This window comes from Cnephaeus nilssonii (genome assembly GCF_951640355.1).
Source record: "Cnephaeus nilssonii genome assembly, chromosome: 13".
NCBI classification, from domain to species: Eukaryota; Metazoa; Chordata; class Mammalia; order Chiroptera; family Vespertilionidae; genus Cnephaeus; species Cnephaeus nilssonii.
The window spans coordinates 50715711-50729010 of record NC_137084.1 but is presented as its reverse complement, the minus strand read 5'-3'; the positions used below and the strand labels follow the sequence as shown (position 1 = coordinate 50729010).

The 13300-nt window shown below is 43.8% G+C and overlaps 1 pseudogene across 1 annotated transcript; it reads right to left on the bottom strand.

The window, feature by feature from the left end:
* Positions 1 to 1415: 1415 nt before the first annotated feature.
* LOC307110149 (phospholipid scramblase 3-like) lies at positions 1416 to 8085 on the bottom strand (annotated as a pseudogene). The gene is made up of 2 exons: positions 7670 to 8085; positions 1416 to 1525 (listed from the first exon to the last, which is right to left on the bottom strand). The product of its transcript is annotated as a phospholipid scramblase 3-like (transcript).
* Between the last annotated feature and the right edge of the window lie 5215 nt (positions 8086 to 13300).

The following is a 13300-nucleotide window of genomic DNA, read 5'->3' as shown; positions in this document are numbered from 1 at the left end:
AAGTCTTTAGGAAGGGATTAAGAATATTAGAGAAGGTAAAAATATGGCTAAATATGAGAAGCTATTTTTACTTTTAATTTCTTTAATTTATATATAATTATGTAACAAAACTGACAACATTGTATTGTTGGCTTATAATATGTGTAAATATATTCCATAAAAAAGCTATAATATATATGATGAAGAGGTTGTGAATAGAACTATATGTTAGAAACTTTCTACATTTTATATAAAATGATACAAAATTGGCTAAGCAGATTGTGAAATTAAGAATGTATAATATAATCTCTAGCACAACCATTATAAAATATTGCAAAGAAATATAGCTAACACAAATACATAAGTTAAAATTCTAAAATATATTTAAATAATCCAAAATAAGGTAACAAAGTAGACACATTGGCAAAACAACAAAGAAAGCAAAGAAAATAAATAGAAAATCCTGAGTAAGTCAAATCATATAACAGTATATTGAGTGGTAAAGGACTGAGCAGTGCAATAAAGTGGTAGAGATTGTCAGAGGGGATAAAAAAGATCTCAATGTTTGCTATTCACAAGAAATAAATTTTAAACACAAAGATACGTTAGGTGAAAGTGAATAGAAGAAAAAGATATACCTTGAAAACAGTAAGCTTAAGAAGGTTGAAGTGGCAATATTACTATTACATACAATAGACTGTTGAAATGAGTGTATTCAGAGACCAAGGGAGATATATCACAATGATAAAAGAAAATTCATGTCAGGAAGACATAACAATTGTAAAAGTCTATGCACCTTACAACAGAACTTAGAAATGCATGCAGCAAAAAATAGAGTTAATAGAAAAAATAGACAATTTCACAATCATTGCTGGATATTTTAACACTGTCCTCAGAAGTTGATAGAATAATTATACCAGAATAATCAGTGGTCCATATATTGAAAAGGGACTTTGTGGCAGGCCATAAAAAGTTACAATGCATTTTTCAAAATATTGAAAACACAATGTCACTAAATAAATTACCATCAATAACAATTAAATGTTCAACCCTCTCCCCACCCCAGATATTGGCAATTTAACCAATACTCTTGTCAATACTTTGTGGATTAAAGAAGAAATCACAAGGGAAATTAGAAAATAGTTTGAACTGAATGGTACTAAAAATACAATACATTAAGTTCTGTGACATGTAGCTAATCAGGCTTTAGAGGGAATTTTAAACCTTAAATGCTTATGTTAGAAATTTAGAGAGAAATCTGTAGTTTTAAATGCTCTTATGACAAAGAAAGATCTGAAATAAATGACTGAAAGTTCCACTTTAAGGAGCTAGAAAAAAACACTCACCAATGGCAAAGTATATTCAAAATGGGTATGAAGAAGAAAATAAAAAAAGAGCAAAAATCAATGAAATATAAAACAAAACTCTAGATAAAATTAACCAAATTGAGTCTTCTGCATTAGCCTTCCGTTGTTAGCATTTAGCCAGCCATACAATCCTGCTTCCTCTGGAATCTGGGAACAGAAGCTTTCCAGGCTCCCCGAGTCTGTGTACAAGGGAGAACTTAGAATTGGTGCTGAGTACAAACAGATGCATGTATCCAAACGGCAGCCACAAACTCCTCTGGAACAAAATCCAGCACCACAGGGCCTCGGGCTTGGTAATTTACAATGTCTTTAGCCTCTAGTGTGTTGTTAGGCACATAGAAATCACAGACTACTTAGTGAATGGTAAAATAATAATTAGGGTTGTTCACCTCACATTCTTCTATTGGGTATGTCATACTGGGTGAAAGGAACAAGACAAAGTCACAGCCTGATGAACTGTGTGTGTGTGTGTGTGTGTGTGTGTGTGTGTGTGTGTGTGTGTGTGACTTTAACAGATTGTGGGTTTCAGTTTTTGATCTTCAGTTCTCTCCTAAAGTTCTTTGACTTAACAGTGGTTGATATAATTTAACAGGAGATGTGACATTTCTATTATTACCAAGAAATGTTGAGTGGAAAGATATTCTGGGAAATAGACTCTCCATAGGTGATCAAATTTGCATGAACCCAAAATGTCCAAGTCACTAATTATAAAAAAGTGTATAATTTGATTCTAATAAATGACTTTGTAATTGGAAAATACAGACGGTAGCAAGTTTCAGACAGTAACATCTCTCTGCTTTTTCAGATGATGTATCCATGGAATAGTCATTTGTAACAACTTTCATTATGACTTTCATTTTCCAGAAAGCTACTCACCACAAAGTGATAGGTTTCTGTTTCATCAAGGAAAAATTTTAATTATAATAAGATGTGTTCTATTGTATAAGTTGGAGACATTTAGAGAAAGCAAAATGACATGTGATTTCAGACTTAAGAACACTTAGCATTGGATCTAATCTCTCAAAACATCTTTAAGCATATATGGTAAAGTTAATTATAGGTAGTGTTGTATAGAAGGTCTATAGAACTTATTCAACTTGCATGCATAATTGGGATTTTTGCCTGTTGATTAGCAAGTCCCCATTTCCTCCCCCCCCCCCACCATTGGTCTTGGCAATGATTTCATTGCATATGACACCATAAGCACAGGTGACAAAAGCAAAAATAGACAAGTGTGACTACTTCACACTACAAAGCTTCTGCACAGCATAGAAAACAATTAACAGAGTAAAAAGGCAGCCTATGGGATGGGAGAAAATATTTACAAACTATGTATTAGCTAAGGGATTAAATTTCCAAAATATATGAGAAATGATTACAACTCATTAGCAACAAACAAACAAAAAACTAATAACATCCTACCTTATAATAGAGAAACATGCAAATTGACCGCACCTCCGCTACGCCCACGGTTGGGCCGGTGGGAGGCTGGGGGGCGGGACTCCGGGTGGCCTATCCAGCCTCTGAGAAGATCAAGATAGTGGCGCCCAGTCCTCTTAGTTCCAGGGGTCGCTGGGAAGATCGCCGCCCCGGGGAGGCGAGGCCGGGCTGCCCAGCCGCTCCCTGGGGAGATCGGCAACCCGGGGGGTGTGGCCGCCTTGCCCAGCTGCTCCTGGGAGTCCCTGGGGAGATCGGCAACCTGGGGGGGGCGTGGCTGGGCCCACTCAGCCGCTCCCAGAGATCGGCAACCAGGGGTGTGTGGCCGGACCAGCCCAGCTGCTCCCGGAGGTCCCTGGGAAGATCGGCACCCCGGGAGGTGAGGCGGGACTCGCCCAGCTGCTCCCGGGGTCCCTGGGAACATTGCAGGCATGTGGTTGCTGAGACTCAGACCAGGCCTCTGGCCACAGATTCATAGCTTTGCGGAGACCTAGGGCAGGGATATGCCTCATCTTCAGAGAGACAGAGGTTCTGCAGTGCCCCCAAGATGTGGATGGGCCCAGCCAGGGATCAAGGGGCATGGAAGGACTCCTGGCAGAGGGGCAAGGACCCTCACCCCTGAGGCGGGGGTTGAGGGGTGGTGCCACCTCAGTGGAGGGGTGCTGCACTGCAGGGTACTGGACTGACTGATGTGATTCAGAGAAGCTCCCAGTGCTAACCGGCCATGCTCAGGTGGCCTTCACACTTCAGAGGCAGTGACTCCTGCTCCTGTCTTGACCCAAAAGCAAGCTCGCGACACCCTGCCCCATGGCAGAGCATGCCTAGGCAGTGAGTGGGAAGCCTTCCACCTGCTTCGGAGAAGGGGGGGCAGTAAAGAATGGGGGGAGAGGAAAGAATGTGGAGCATCCGCAATGAAGAGGTGCTCGAGAAAGAGGCTCGAAAGCCTGACTGGAAGGTTTGTTCTGTTTGCTGGGCCACTGCCCCTTAGGAAGCACAAAGAGCATGGCTCTGAGGGCTTCCTGTGTGCTGAGTCAAGTTCCACAGCCAACTGGAATTGGTCTCAGTTTCCTGGTCTGTAAAATGGATTAAGCGTGTCCCAGTGCCTTCACTGAGCTTTGATGGCCAATTGAGATACTAGATAAAGAAAATGAGGGAAGAAGTGAGAAAGAAAAGGAAGGACAAGCAACACAATAGAAAGACTGAAAGGAACCTGTAAACCCATTGTCGCTTAAATAGGGAATATAGTCAATAGTGTTGTAATGATGGTATGATGCCAGGTGGGTACTAGAAATATTGGGGAACACTTTGTAAAGTATATGATTGTCTAACCACTATTCTGTAACTAATATAAAACCTGAAACCAATCCTACATAATAAAAAGGTAATATGTAAATTACCATCACTCTGCTACGCCCACGATTGGGCCAGCGGGAGACACAGGGGGCGGGACTCGGGGTGGCTGGGGTGGTGATTGGGCTGGCAACGCGAGCTCAGCATCTGCGCCATGGCTGTGCTGTAGCACAGAAGGGCCTCTGGGGCAGCGAGCCGGCGTTTTGGAGGTTTGGAGGCGGCGCGGATGGGCGGGTGGCGTGGCTCCCAGGGGAGGAGTCTGGCAGCAGTTGGGCCGCAGGAGCGTGCGGCAGTGTCCCGGTGTCCCGGTGTCCGAGAGGACGCGGGTTTCCATGAAGGCAGAGGAGGCGGTGGCGGCCCCAGCCTTCCTGGGTGGGAGGCGAAGGCAAGACCCCGGCCTGGGCTCCTGCCGCAGGAGGACCACGCCCCCGCCCCGCCTCGCCCTAGGGGCCCAGGGACTTCTGAGCTGCTGACCAGCGGACAGACAGCCTACATGTGCATGATTAAATCATGCACTGGGCCTCTAGTACAAAATAATGTTGAATGTAAAGAAATGAAAATTGGAGTGAAATTTTTATAAATTTCAAAGTTTAAATAAAAGCTGTAAAGGAAGGAAGGGGAGAATAAAAAGTGATTTTCATTTTACCACTTCATTAAAAAGACAGTTGTCTTTATATGGTGCTTTTATACTTTTCTAAGTCATTATCTCATTTTAATTTCCGGGCAACTTAAAGATAAGATAAGTATTCCCTCCACTATTCAAAGAAAGGAAATCTTGGTGTCTGGTCCTAATGATTCAATCGTCAAGCCCTTATTGTAAAGCAGGGTTAGTAAAATTTTCTGTGCAGGGTCATATCTATACTCATAAAAGCCTTGGGGGTGATCAGGCCAGCAGGGAAGGGTATTTGGGGGCAATCAGGCCCGCAGAGGAGCAGTTAGGTGGCAATCAGGCCAGCAAGGGAGCAGTTAGGGGGCAATCAGGCAGGTAGGTGAGCGGTTAGGAGCCAGCGGTCCCGGATTGTGAGAGGGATGTCCAACTGCAGGTTTAGGCCTGATTCCACAGAGGGATCGGGCCTAAACCTGCAGTTGGACATCCCCCGAGGGGTCCCATATTAGAGAGGGTGCAAGCTGGGCTGAGGGACACCCTCCCCAGTGCACGAATTTCGTGCACCAGGCCTCTAGTCTATAATAATAAAAACATAATATGCAAATAGACAGAACAGCCAAATGGTGGAATGACCGTCCAGATGCCCTTCCGGACAACCTTTGGACGAAGCCTGGGCTGCGAGGGCCGAGGTAGCCAGGGCTGCGAAGGCCTACTCTTGCACGAATTTCGTGCATTGGGCCTCTGGTAACTATATAATGGACTGGATACTTGAATATACATTTATCCAAAGAAGACATACAGATGGCCAACAGGTATATAGAACAATGCTCAATATTTCTAATCATCAGGAAAATGCAAATCAAAGCCACAATGATATATTACCTCATACATATCTGAAATACAGATAGGTAGATAGATATTCAAGAATACAACTATTAATGAGGATTTGGAGAAATTGATATCCTTGTACATTTTCAGTGGGAAAGTGAAATAGTTTCCTCCCAGTCGAAAACAATCAGGAGGTTCCTAAAAAATTAAAAATAGAACTAGAAGATTATTCAGACTTTTTAAAAATAAACTTTTTGTTTTGAGATAATTATAGGTTCACATGCAGTTCTATTAAAAAATACATAGAGTTCTTATGTTCCCTTCACTTAGTTTCTCCTAATAGTAACAACTTATGAAATTATCACAACCAGTATATTGTCATTTATATGGTCAAGAAACAGAATATTTTCATCATCACGAGGATTGCTCATATTGCTTTTTAATAGCCATACTTATTTATCTCCATCCCCCATCCCTTTAAACACTGGTAACCACTATTTATAATTTATATAATTTTGTCACTTCAAGAATTATATAAAGTAATACAGTATGTAACCATTTGGGATTGGCTTTTTTCACTTAGCATAATTCTTCCAGGGTATATCTATTCATAGTTCATTTCAATTTATTGCACAGTAGTATCCCATAAACCATGGTTTGTGTAACCATTTCATTCACTCATTGAAGGATATCTGAATTTCCAGTAGTGTCATTTATCCAAAGAAGACATACAAATGGCCAACAGGTATATGGAAAGATGCTCAATTTTATATAGTATATTTTATAAATTACACTACTATAAACATTTCTGTTCAAGATTTTGTGTGAGAAGATAATTCTTTTTATATATACTACATTAAAACTTTTTTATTTTTCAATTATAGTTGATGTACAATATTAGCTTTGGGTGTACAACCTCATGACTAGATATTTATATAATACTAGAGGCCCGGTGCATGAAATTCATGCACTTGGGGGGGGGGTTCCATCAGCCCAGCCTGTACCCTCTTGCAGTCCTGGACCCCTCAGGGATGACTGCCTGCCGGCTTACATCTAAGCCAACAGTTGGAAATCCTCTTGCAGTCCGGGACCGTTCGCTCCTTACCACCCGTCTGCTCAAAGCTCCTTAGCACTGCCACAGAGGCAGGAGAGGCTCCTGCCACCACTACTGCGCTCGCCAGCCAGCCCTATCTTTCTGTGTAGTTGTCTGTGGGTCAGCTGCTCTCTTCCTTCTCATTTAAGGTTCCTTCTTATTAAGGTTCAGAACACGGAAGAAGTCCTTGGTGTTCTGCTGAGAAACTTGGACTCCTTCCTCTGTGGTCACACAACTGTCACACGCCAGGCAGTCACTCAGAAATATCTTGGCATCGGCCAACTTGTGGAATTCTCCCTTCTTTCCGTTCTCCTGAGCCGGACTCCTGACGTTGACTGCAGCATTCTCTTGGTCATTGTTTTTTATTTTTCCAAAATATTACAAAGTTTATATGAATATAACATACAAAGATGCAGCCTCCTTTGTAGGAAAAGGGAAGGAAGGGGTGGTTAAGTAAGGCACACAGAGCTGCAGCAAGCACCAGCTGTGGGGAGGGCCAAGAGGGAGAGGAGGTTGGCACTGGGGCCGAGGCCCTAGAGCCATTGCCATAAGTAGGGATCCCCTCTGAGTGCCACATTCTGAGGCTGAACTAATTGGTCAAGCTGAGGCAGAGGTGGGTGGCCATATCAGCCATCTTTGGTGCTCTTTCCCCTTTCCCACCCCAGCTCTGTTGTAAAACCTCAGAGCCCTGGATTCTCAAGGCCCCATCCAGAGCAGAGGCCCTGGAAGGGGGTGAGAGGAAGTGAGTAGGGCACGTTTGAAAGCCGATATGCTTGTGTGCTGAGGGCTGGCGGAGACAGTGGTAAGGGGAAGGGCTCTCATACATGCCCTTCTGTGGGGGCCACAGTGGAGGAGGCCAGGGGAGTAGGTAGGGATGGGGCACCATGGCCCCAGACTCTTAGGCATCCCTGTCTGTCCTCTGCAGTGTACACGGAGGAAAGGGGCTGCCACTGAGGAGGGGCCAGGCAGGCGACCATCTTGAGTTCTGGCTGAGGGGATGGTCCTCACCCTGAGATGCCGGATAACTGGTGATGGCAGAGGGCCCAGTGCCTCCTCGCTTCTCGAAGAACATGTAGTCAATGAAGAATGTGGCTCGCAGTAGTACAGCCCTCACTCTCACGTCCAGATCCAGTGGGAACTACAAACCAAAGTCATCTGCATCCATGAGGGCTTCTTGGAGCAGCACCCCCCGCCCCCCTCCCCCCGCCCCAACACTGCTTGCTGATGCGGCCCACACTGTGGGACTCATCCGGAGTCTTCACCTCAAAGTTGGTGTCTGTGCCACAGCCACAGGTACAGCAGGGCCCCACCACTCGCAGGATCGTATGGCGATCGGCATCTTGAATGGAGAACTTGGGGAGGAGGGGATGCCTGGTCTGCAGCACATGGCCAATGGTGGTGCCTGGTGGCGACTGTACTTCCATCTCTCGGTCCTCGGGGTCCACCAGGCACACGTGAAGGGGCTGGCAGGCCCCACAGCACAGACATGCACAGAAGTTGCTCTTTTCAGCCGCCTGTCCCTGAGCGCAGTTCATACTGGTTACTTGTCTCCCAGCCTAGGAGTGTTTCCACTCACACAGCCCTCAGGTGAATCAGGATCTGATCAATCAGCACCAAGAATTTGAGGCCAGAAGGCACCCTGGGCAGTGGCAAGAGGGGGGCAGCAGGCCTGGCAGCAGGCCCCAGGCCACTGGGGCCGGGTGAGGGGAAGAGAGCGAGGCTTGGTGCAGGGGCAGGCATGTGGGCGGGCACTTGCGCCGGTCGGACCCAGGATGCTGCACCTGCTCCGGGTACCCAGCGGTCACAGGGTAGGGAGGAGGGGATGAAGGGGTGTAGCCTGTGGGGGGCAATTATCCTGCCATAGGAAAGGGATGAAGGTTCGCAGGTTGCCGCTCTACCGGAAGCTTAGTTCTAGAAGTGGAGGCAAGCTCAGGGACAGCCTGACAGACGCAGAGACAGACACAAAGATGAACAGGCAAATGTGGAGAGGTGGCTGCACCAGGCACCCGCCCAGGGTCTCTCAGGTGACGACTCTGACTCGGGGAGAAACCAAAAGTGTCAGCAGGCAGGGCAGAGTACCTGGGACCCTGGATTCCCTCTGGGGTTTGCAGAACTGCCTCCTCCCTTTGTTCTCCCATTCTCTACGGAGGTGGCTGCTGGCAGACAGAAGGATGGATGGATCCACAATCAGACCAAGGGCCCAACCTCGAGGGAGATTTCCTGTCCTCTCTGTGTCCCCTGCTCACCTGAAGCCCCTAAAATAGTTGGGGTGCCCAGTGCTTGGAGGCTCCTGAGAGCTTGTGGAGGTGGGCCCTTGGTCATTGGTTTTTGTTTTTTTTACTACATTCCTTCTGTGTACAGTGATCACATTTCATCTGGAGTGGGGTGGGTTGGGGGCCGGCTCTAGTGACCTGGCGCTGCTGGTGGTGTCTTTTCTTCCTTGTGGATTGTCTAGGGAGGGGAAGCGGCCGCAGTGCCCGAGGCTGAGTTCCAGGAGGCCGGCAGCGCTGTCGGAATCGTGCCAGCAGCGCTGGTTCATTGGTGCCTGGCCTGTCCTCTTCAGATTGAACCTGCAGCACTACTAAGGGAGCCAGTCCCCAGTTCCGCCCCGCCTCCACCACTGATTGATTGGAGTCTGAGGGCCAGGAGGAGGGACCAAGAGGTCTGCCTTCCAGCTGCTCGCCAGTCACCGCTGCCAGCAATTGATCAGCTCCCACGCCCTCAGCTCCCTAGCCTGGCGTTCAGCATTTGGCTGTCCATCCAGTCATTTAGGTCGTGACAGACCATGGCTCTTTATATATGAGGATATGAAGTGATCACCCCAAAGAATATATTACCCATCTGATACCATATAAGTTATTACAATATTATTAACTATAGTAGAGGCCCAGTGCATGATTAAATCGTGCGCATGTAGGGTCCCCTAGGCCTAGCCTGCCATGAGGGCCATGTTCGCCATCCCACGACGCTTTACATGCTCCATGGATGCTGCTGGTGCCCCACAATGCTTCTAGCTTGCACCCTTCCCCTGCACACCACCTCCCCCCACCGCCAGCTGTGTGTGCCCCCGCTCCTCCTCCCATGGTGGGAGCACCTCTGCTCGCCACCTGGGGACCCGCACCGCACTTCCCATCCCCACCCGCTCAGCGCCCATCTCCCATGCCCTCTTCACCGCGCGGCCCCCCCACCAGCCCTGCGCAACCCCCCCCCCCCCGCCAGCCCCACTCAAGCCCTGCCTTGCCACGTGAGCTGTGAGTCCTGGCCCGCGAGAGGTGCTCCATGCACCTCCTAGTGACAGGTTTGGTTGTGATGCCATTATGGCGTCATGACCACAGGCCTTTTATGATATAGATTCCTGTGCTGTCCTTTACATCCCATTACTATTATGTAACTATAAACTTGAACTTCAAAATCCCTTCACCTTTTCCAATTGACAATTTTCAAAATGTCCTCTGTATTTATGAGTCTGTTGTCTGTTCTGCTTGTTTATTTTGTTTTTAGATTCACATAAAAGTGAAATCATCTGATATTTGTCTTTCTCTATATGATTTATTTCACTTCACATAATATCCTCCAGGTTCATCCATGATGTTGCAGATGGAAAGATTTCATTCTTTTTTTTTAATGGCCAAATCATATTCTTTATGAGTTCATCTATTCATGGACATTTAGATTGCTTCCATATCTTGACTACTGGAAATAATGCTATAATGAACATATGAATATATTTATCTTTTCAATTTAGTGTTTTAGGTTTCTTTGGATAAATACCCAAAAGTTGCTGGGTCCTTCTTTGTCTCTTGTTATAGACTTTGTTTTTAAAGTCTATTTGGTTTGGTATAAGTGTTACTACCCCAGCTTTTTGTTTTCTTTTGTTTCCATTTTCATGAAATATCTATTTCCATCCCTTTACTTTCAGTCTGTGTGTGTCTTTCAATATGTAGACATATTTCTTGTAGACTGCAAATGTAAGGATCTTATTTTGTTATCTATCTGGCCACTGTATGTCCTTTGATTGGAGCACTTAATCTATTTACATGTAAAATAATTGCTGATAGATATGTATCTATTTATCTTTTATTATTTACTAGAGGCCCAATGCATGAAATTTGTGCAAGAGTAGGCCTTCACAGCCCTGGCTGCCTTGGCCCTTGCAGCCCTGGCTTCATCCAGAAGGTCATCCAGAAGGTTGTCTGGAAGGGCGTCTGGACAGTCATTCCACTGTTCGACCATTTGGTTCACTTGCATATATGCTTTTATTATTATAGATATTTATCTGTTCTTTGATTCTAAATGATAGTTTTGCTGGGTAGAGTAATCTTGGTTGTAGGTCCTTGTTTTACATCACATTGAATATTTCTAATTTCTTCTGGTCTGAAATGCTCATGTTGAGAAATCACCTGGCAGTCTTATGGGAGCTCTCTTGTGGGTAACTAACTGTCTTTCTCTTGCTGCTTTTAAGATTCTCTCTTTGTATTTATCCTGTGGATTTTTAATTATGAGGTGTATTGGTGTGGGCCTCTTTTGGTTCATCTTGTTTGGGACTCTCTGTGCTTCCTGGACTTATATGTTTATTTTCTTCACCAGGTTAGAAAGTTTTTCATCATTATTTTTTCAAATTGGGTTTTGGCTTCCTACTCTCTCTCTTCTCCTTCTGGCTCACCCATCATGAAAATGACAGTCATTTGAATTTGTCCCAGAGGTTCTTTAAATGTTCTATTTTTCTTTTGGCTGTTCTGAATGAATGTTTTATGCTTCTTTATCTTCCAAGGTGGTCCTCTGCTTCATCTACAGTATTCTACTGTTGATTCCCTGTAATGTATTCTTCATTTCAGTTAGGGTATTCTTCATTTCTAGATACATTTTTTATGGTTTCTATGTCCTTTTTTATCCTGTTGAAATTCTCATTAAGTTCATTGAACAGCTTTATAACCATTGTTTAGAACTCTGTATCTGGTAGTTTGCTTGCCTTCATTTTATTTAGTTCTTTTTCTGGAGACTTTTTTTATTCTTTCATTTGGGACCTGTTTCTTTGCATTTATATCTATGTATTAGGTAGACCTATTGTGTCTCCCGAGCCATTTGAGTGGCCTTTGTAGTCAGTGCTCTGTAGGGCCCAGTTGGGCAGCCTTCCCAGCCACCTGAATTCGGTGCTCTGGATGCACCCTCCATGTGTACTGTGTGCACTCTCCTAATATGGTTGATCCTTGATTGCTGTTGGCATGTCAGTGAGAGGGACTGACCCCCAGGCTAATTGGCTATGAGGACTGTCTGCAGCTATGTATAAGGCTATAACTGCACTATGTATAAGAGAGAGAACTACTTGTATGCTATATCAAGACCCTGAATATCATCATTTATAGTCACATGTGTGGTGGTCATGTGTCATTGCACATAAAATACCCTTGTTGAGTAAATGATAAGCAAAATATTAAGACAGAAGAAAAGGAAACAGATAGTATTGAGCAATTATTAAATGTCATACGGATTACACACTTTAACTCATTTTTTTTCAGTAATCTCACATAATTTTATAGTTGCAGAGGTATGAGAAAATTAAGTTTCCAAAATTCTCACATTTTTTATAATAGCTTTTAACTTAAATTCTAGGCAATGCCAAAGTCCACATTCTTTTTACCATGACACGATGCCTATTGCTTTTCAAATAAACAAATTCTGAAATCCTAAGACACAATCTTCTTGTACACATATAGTATTGTAGAACCTGTTTATAAGACAGTTTGATTTTTTGCAAAAATAAAACAAAATATTTTTCAAGGCAGCAAATGGCTGCCAAATAAATACTGCACATAAATATTGTTATTGTTACCCAAAAGAGGAAGAGAGTGTATTGTTTTCTGTTTTACCCCGCAGACATATGAAATATGTTGTGTACTCAAACATATAGTGCTAGCTTTTACCTACTTCTCAGAAGAAATTTCCAGATAGTAATTTTAAATATTATAAAGTAGAGTGGGCATTATGAGTACAATAAATAATATTTAATTCAATACCCACAGGAAGGAAGAGATGCAAATATTTGTTCTACTGCTTTTAAAAACTATATATCTACATGGAGGACAAAACTAAGGTTTTAGCAGAAAAGCTAACAGGAAAAAAAAAAGAAATTACTCAAAAGCAAATTGAGGACATAGAACCAAAGTTGCTTTATGTAGTCATTAGAGGTTGTATATAGAAAAGACTATTTCACAGAGATAAGGAAATGGCATTAGTGTTTTCTGATTTAGAGTCATCAAAATCTATTTAGTTTTTATGTCCAGATAAAGTTTCTGACCTTACGGGAGACTTCAAAGACAGATAAGTGGGTAGATAAAACACCCCGATGGAATTTAATTAAAGCTATAATGAACACTGGTTTTGTGTTATCTAGATGAATTTTCAATCTCTAGCAATACCTGTAATGTTGGTAGATTTCACTATAGTCAAGTTCATGCATTTGGCTGTGAGATATTTGCTGATGGTGTGTGCAAGGAACAAAGAAACATTTGGGGCTGTTTAGAAGTGAAGGCCGTTACATTCTTTGAGATCATAATGGTGGACAATAAACTATAGATAAGGTTGACAGAGTTATAAAGGTTAAAAAATCATAAAATAGTAGCATTTTCATAATAGCTATAA